This window comes from Phascolarctos cinereus, unplaced genomic scaffold (genome assembly GCF_003287225.1).
Source record: "Phascolarctos cinereus isolate Bilbo 61053 unplaced genomic scaffold, phaCin_HiC Scaffold_726;HRSCAF=1367, whole genome shotgun sequence".
NCBI classification, from domain to species: Eukaryota; Metazoa; Chordata; class Mammalia; order Diprotodontia; family Phascolarctidae; genus Phascolarctos; species Phascolarctos cinereus.
The window spans coordinates 181,215,824-181,223,762 of NW_027556098.1; the positions used below are offsets into that span (position 1 = coordinate 181,215,824).

The following is a 7,939-nucleotide window of genomic DNA, read 5'->3' on the forward strand; positions in this document are numbered from 1 at the left end:
TGTCACAATTGTTCTCATTGTTCATAAATCTTTCCATTTGAGGAAATTTCAGGGTTGTCTTTTTTTTTTGCTTATGATGCTATTTGATCAGTCTGTCCTCCAGAAAAAATTTAATTAATTTATATTATATCCATTATTATGGTCTATCTTTATCTTGTTGTGTTATTTCTTAACTAGATGGGGCTCTTTATTTCATCAGACTTGTTATTGTAGAAAGAATTTATTGTGCTGGTATTGATTCAATTGTAGGATATTTAAACTTTTCAAATCTTAGACTTAAATGCTACAATCTAGTTTTACATTAATAGTTTACGAATACATGAGGGTATTTGTGTCTACTGTTGCTGTTGAGTTCAGGAAAAAAATCATATCATTCATGAGATCTTAGGTCAGCAGACATTGGGAAATAGTCACCTCTGTCTAATAACACTATTTTTTCCCCATCTCCACAGACTCCCACCTGAAATTTCAAAGGACAATGGATACAGAGAATCATTCCATGGTGACAGACTTTATTCTTATGGGATTAACAGACCAGCCAGAACTCCAGCTCCCCCTCTTCTTACTCTTCCTACAAATATGCATTATCTCCATGATGGGAAATGTGGGCTTATTCCTAGTTATCAGGATCAGTTCTCAGCTTCATACCCCATGTACTATTTTCTCAGTAACTTGTCCTTTATTGATCTTTGCTACTCTTCTATCATTACCCCCAAAATGCTGGTGAGCTTTGTATCAGAGAAGAACATCATCTCCTACTCAGGGTGCTTGACTCAGTTCTTTTTCTTCTGTACTTTTGGTATTGCTGACTGCTACATGCTGACAGCCATGGCTATGATCATTATGTTGCATCTGTAGCCCCCTGATTTATAACAGTGCCATGTCCCAGAATATCTGCTTCCTGCTAGTGGTTTTAGTGTATACTATGGGGGTCTTTGGAGCCATTACTCATACAAGTGGTTTAGCCAGACTGTCCTTCTGTGGAAACAATGTTATTAGTCATTATTTTTGTGACATTCATCCCTTTTGAAGCTCTCCTGCTCTAGCACCTACATCAATGAGATTTTGGTGATACTTTAGGTTGTGATCAACTCATTGGTAACCACTCCACCTGTCTTGATCTCTTATGCTTTCATCCTCTCCAGCATCCTCAGGATCCATTCTGCTAAAGGCAGATCCAAAGCCTTCAGCACCTGTGGACCCCACCTGTCATCTGTAGCTGTTCTGTATGGCTCCATCATTTTTATGTACTGTCAGCCAGCATCAAACAGCAACATCAGTGAGCAGAAAGTGCCCTCAGTGATTTACACCATAGTCATCCCTATGCTGAACCCCTAAATCTATAGCCTGAGGAACAAGGATGTGAAGGATGCACTAAAGAAACTCAGGAAGGAGTGGAGAATCTCCTGGTGCAAGTAGCAGGTAGAATCTAATGCCACCATGAAACTTTAAGAAATACTAAAGGAAATTAAAAGAAAGAAAAAATAGAAGAAAATTTCAAATATGTAATCAGAAAAACAATTGACTTGGAAAATAGATGGCAGAGATCATTAAAAATCATTGGCTTCCTGAAAGTTATAATAAAAAGAAAGCACATAGACATTGAATTTCAAGAAACTATCAAGGTAAATTTCTCTGGTAGCATAGAACCAGAAAGCAAAGTAAAAAATTAAAGAATACATACATCACCTCCTGAAGACATCCTAGAATTAAAACTTCCTGGAATATTATAGCCAAATTCCAGAGTTCCCAGGTCAAGGAGAAAATGCTACACATAGCCAGGAATAAATATTCAAAAACCATGGAGCCACAGACAGGATTCACACAAGATTAGCAGCTACCACACTAAAGGAGTGTAGGGCTTGGAATATGACATTCCAGAAGGGAAAGGAGCTAAGATTCCAACCAACAATAATCTACCCAGAAAAACTGAATATAATTTTCAATGAAGGAAAAGGACATTTAAGGAAATAGAAGACTTTCAAATATTCCTGATAAAAGGATCACAGCTGAATATAAAATTGGACATTCAAATTCAAGACAAGGATTAAAGAGAACTAATGAGGCACTTAATAAAAAGAGAGAAAGAGAGAGAAGGATAAACAGGGTAAAATAAGATGGAAGAAATACAGTAATAACTACAACTGTGAATGTGAATGGAATGAACTCATTCATAAAAACAGAAGTGGATAGGAGAATGGATTAAAAAACAGAATCCAACAATATGTTGTCTACAAGAAACACAACTGAAAAAGAGAAACATATCAGGAAAAGAATAGAGGCTATAGCAGAATTTATTTTGTGCCAGAGGTAAAAACAAAAAAGCAGGGGTAGCCAACATGATCTCAGACAAAGGAAAGGCAAAAGCAGACCTGATTAAAGGAGATTATCTGAAAAATTGCATTTTGTAAAAAAAAATGTAGCATAGACTAGGAAGTGATAGCAATTCTAAAAATTAATGCATTCAAATTCTTAAGGCAAAGTTACTTGAGTTATTGAAGCAAATGACACAGTGAAGTTATACTAGCAGGGGACCTCAACTCAGAACTAGATAAATCTAATCATAAAATAAATAAGAAGGAAATTTAGAAAGATGAAAAGAATTTTAGAACATTTAGATATGATAGACCTCTAGAGAAAATTAAATGAAAGTAGAAGGGAATATATCTCTTATAATGATAAAACACACCTTCACAAAAACTGACAATTTATTAGAACATGAAAACCTTAATACTCAGTGCAGAAGAGCAGACATATTAATGCAGCCTTTTCAGACCATGATGCAACAAAAATTACATTCAATATAAGGCCATCGAAACAGATTAAAATTAACTTGAAATGAAATAATCTAATACTAAGAATGAGGGGGTCAAAGAACAAAACATTAAATAGTAAATAATTCATTAAAAAGAATGATAACAATGAGACAACATAGCTACAGGAGTATTTAGAGGAAAATTTATATTTCTAAACACACCAATCAAATAAAGAAAGAGTAGATCAATGGATGTGGCATCTAACTAAAAAAACTAGAAAAGGAAAAAAAATTTAAAAACCTCTGAAACAACAAATTCAAAATCCTGAAAATCAAAAGAGAAATTAACAAAACTGATGGAAGAAAACCATTGAACTAATAAATGAAAATTGGAGAAGGTTTTATTTTTAAAAAATTAAATAAATAAAGCACTGGTTTATTTGAATTTTATAAAAGAAGTAAGAAAACCAAATCACCAACATCAAAAATGAAAAAAGTAAATTCACCAGCAATGCAGATGAAATTAAAGCAATGATTAGGAGCTATTTGCCCACTTAAAAGCCAATGAATCTGACAATAGAGGTGAAATGGGTGAACATTTACAAAAATAAAAATTATAGTGATTAACAGAAGAATAAAAATAAATTGGACTAGCAATCAAAGATCTCCCTAAGAAGAAAATTCTCAGGACCAGAATGATTCATAAATGAATTCTATCAAACATTTAAAGAACAATTAATTCCAATTCTACTAAAAACTACTTGGAAAAACAAGCAAAGGAGTGCTACCAAATTCCTTTTGTATCACAAATACAGCACTGATACCTAAACCAGGAAAAGCAAAAAGCAGAAAGAGAAATCTATGCACCACTTTCCATATAGAATATTGATGCAAGAAATTTATTTTATTTTATTTATTTTATTTATTTTATTTTATTTTATTTTATTTTATTTTTGGTTGTTGAGGGCCGATCTTAAGAGTCTGATAAGGGTTTAAGATCCAAGGCAGAGTTTGACCTCTGCTCAGGCTTTCACCCCAAAGGGCTCAGGGATTAAGTGGTACAGCTCCCCAATTCCTTCCTGATAAAGAGGTCTCTGAGACATCCCTTCTCTCTCTTTGAACCTTAGGTTTACATATTTACTCCTCTATGCAGGTGGCGCCTAGGCGCCTGGGAAAACCTTGGAATCTACAGCCCAATCTAGGAACCCTGATAAGGAGGAAATTCGTGATTGTTACATCCTCAGCAGATGTTCTGGGGAGTATCTCATGGGGAGGACTCTTTGAAGTTAGGCTAGATATTCCCTATATATTCTGTGCCCTCAGATGAATAAACTGAGTCAGTAATTCTACTCCACCTGGCCCATGTCATAAGTTATTTCACGCCTCTCTGTTCGGTGTACAATCTGGTTGCAGGCAACATTTGGTGAAGCAGTTGGGGTTGTACAAAAGTTTCAAGTATCTGAGTCCAGATTTGAACTCAGGTACACCTGACTTCAAGTCCAGAACTCTATATAATGCACCACCTAGCTACCACCTAATGTAAGAATTTTAAACTAAATACTAGCAAGGAGATTACAGCAGTATATCACAAAGTCCATACATTATAACCAGGTGGGAAATATAAAAAGAATTCAGAGCTGATTCAACATTAGGGAGACTATCAGCATTATTGATCATATCAACAGCATAACCAATAAAAATCATATGATAATTTCAATATATGCATTAGTTGCTTTTGATAAAATCAAATACTCATTCGTATTAAAAACCTAAGAAAATATAAGAATAAATGGAACTTTCCTGTCTAAAACCATCATCAAGGATTATCTGTAATGGCCACAAGCTAGAAGTTTTCCCAACAATATCAAGGGCAAAGCAACAACACCCATTTTCATCCCTTTTGTTCAATATCGTTCTAGAAACTCTAGCTATTAGCATAAGAGAAGAAAAGGAAATTAAATGAATTAGAATAGCCAAGGAGAAAACAAAACTATTACTCTTTGCTAAGGATACGATGGTATACTTAGAGAATCCTTGAGGATCAACTAAAAATCTAGTTGAAATAATTAACAACTTCCACAAAGTTATAGGGTATAAAATAAACCCACATTAATCATCAGTATTTATATAAAATACCAGCAAAATCAAAAGGAAGACATAGAAAGAGAAATTTCATTTAAGATGACTGCAGGCAAATACTTGGAAGTCTACCTGCCAAGATGAACCCAAGAACTATTTGAACACAATTACAAACTTTCACAAAAATAAAGTCGAATTTTAACTGGTGGGGAAATATTAATTGCTCAAGAATAGGTTGAACCAATATAAGAAAAATGAAAATTCTACCTAAATTATTTTACTTATTCTGTTCCATACCATTAAAACTACCAGAAAATTATTTTATAGATGTAGGAAAAATCATAACATTTATTTGGAAGAACAAAGTCAAGAATATCAAGGGCATCAATATTTTAAAATGTGAAGGAAGGTGGCTAAGCAGTACTAGACCACAAACTGTATTTCTAAGTGGTAATCATCAAAATAATGTGTTATTGCTAATTGTTGTAGAGTAGTGGATCCATGAAATAGAATACATACACAGTATACAGTAGTAAATGACAACACTTCTCTAGCATTTCACAAACCCAAAGATTTAAGATTTTGGTACAATAAATCACTATTTGACAAAAATTTTTGGGAAAATTGGATAACAGTTTGGCAGGACCAACATCTCACACCATACACCAATATGAGGTCAAAATGGGTGCATGATTTAGACATTAAGGGTGATAATCATAAACAGACTAGGTGAACATGAAATATTTTATTTGTGAGATAACTGAAATTTCTATGACCAAACAAGAGATAGAAGGCATTACAGGATCTAAAATGGCTAATTTTGATTACATCAAATTAAAATGGTTTTGCACAAACAAAACCAGTGCAGCCAAGATTTGAAGGAAAGCAGGAAACTGGAAAACAATTTTTACAACAAATTTCCCTGATAAAGGCTTCATTTATCACATATATAGAGAACTGCGTCAAATTTATAAAGATACAAGTAATTTTCCACTTGATAAATACTAAAAGAATGTGAACAGACAGTTTTCAAAAGAAGAAATCAGAGATATTTATAGTTATATAAAATGTTCTAAATTACTTGATTAGAGTAATGCCAATTAAAGCAACTCTAAGGTACCATCTCACACCTATCAGATTGGCTCATATGACAGAGAAGAAAAATGACAAATGTTGGAGGGGATGTGAGAAAACTGGGACACGAATGTACTATTGGTGGAGTTGTGAACTGATCCAATCATTCTGGAGAGAAATTTGGAACTATTTCGAAAGGACTCTAAAACTGTGCATACCTACCCTTTGAATCCATCAATACCACTACCAGGTCTGTATACCAAAGAAATTTTTAAAAGGAAAAAAAAGTATTTGTACAAAAGTATTTATAACAACTGTTTTTGTGGTGACAAAGAATTGGAAATTGAGATTATGTACATAAATTAAGGGATAGCTGAAAAAGTTGTGATACATATATTATTGTAATGGAATATTATTGTGCTATAAGTAATGATTAGCAGGATGATTTCTGAAAAACCTGCAAAGACTTATACAAACTCCTGCCAAGTGACGTGAACAGAACCAGGAGAACACTGTACACAGTAACAGCAATGTTGTATGCTGAACAACTGTGAATGGCACAGCTATTCTCAGCAATGTGATGATTGAAGATTATCTTAAAAGATTCATGATGAAAAATGCTACCCACCTCCAGAGAGAGAACTAATAACTTTAGAATACAGACCAAAGCTTATGATATTCATTTCCTTTCTTTCCTTCTTTCTACCTTCCTTCCTTTCTTTTTTTCTTCCTTCCTTCCTTTCTTTTTCTTTCTTTTTTCTTTCTTTCCTTCTTTCATTTTTTTCTGGTTCCAATTTGCTTCCACAAAATGACTAACATGGAAATATGCTTTACATTATTGCATATGTATAACTAATTGCTTACTGTGTCAGGAAGTCAGTATAGGAGTGAGGGAAAGATAGAATTTGGAACTCAAGACATAAAAAAAACAACCCAAATGTTAAAAATTGATTTTACACATAATTTACTAAAACAATATATTATCTTTTAAAACAGCAATATTGAACAATGATCAATTGTAAATGACTTAGCTAGTCTCAGTAATGGAAAATTCTAATATAATTCACAAAGGATTTATGAAGAAAAATTCTATTTACCTCCAGAGAAAGAACTGAAAGAGTCTGAATGCAGATTGACATATACTTCTTTAAAACATTTTTTTTATAGGACCATAGGTAGCTTTGATTTTTCAATAACAGCTTGTTATCATCCGAGCACACTGATTTATTAAGCAATGCATGTTAATTGCATAAAAAATCGGGGCCAGGGCTCCTCAGTTTGGCACTGGACCCCAAATCCAGGGGGAGACAAAATTTTATGCATTAGAAGAAGACAATTAACAAGATGTAAACCAAAATACAAGATTAAGTAATCTAATTTCTAATTGGAGAAATGATTAGGGGCTTTCTAAGTTGGGAGGGGAATGAATGAGTTTTGAGACTAGGGTAGGGGGAGAGGTAGCAGAAGCAATTACCTGAAATCAGGAAAAGATAGGTCACATGCCTTCCAAGTATCTGTATTCAATCAAAAGAACATGGAAACAGTAACTGATTAATCAGTTTGGGGCCAGTTTTCAGGTAAGACATATAGATTGCTTAAGATATATAATTTTGAGAAAACTCCTTGCATCCATCTTCAGATGTGACTGAGTTTTTAGTCAATATAACCTAGGTACTTATTTAAGGGTTACTAAACAACAAGTAAAGGTGGTCCTTCTTTCTAGCTATGCAGGGCTAGGTTTAAACAATGCAATAAAGGTTTCTCTCAATTACCATAATTGAATAAAGTTTTCTCACAAGACATTGGTTGGACTAGAGTCAGTAGACCCATAATTGAATAGAAAGGAAATTGAGATAAATCCAGAATTGAGTCACAAGATAGAGTCAGTGTGGTTCACTCAATTCCTACCATTACCTCACTATAGAAGTGCAAATTACTATTCCTCAGATCAATTACTTAACCAGAGGATTAAGTAATTGTGTGAAACCAAAGCTTGACTTGAAATATGGAATCTGTGGCTAGAATATTACA

At 33.7% G+C, this 7,939-nt stretch overlaps 1 pseudogene; it reads left to right on the forward strand.

Moving 5' to 3' along the window:
• The first annotated feature begins 478 nt into the window (after positions 1 to 478).
• Positions 479 to 1,419, forward strand: LOC110207138 (olfactory receptor 8G3-like; annotated as a pseudogene).
• Positions 1,420 to 7,939: the final 6,520 nt, after the last annotated feature.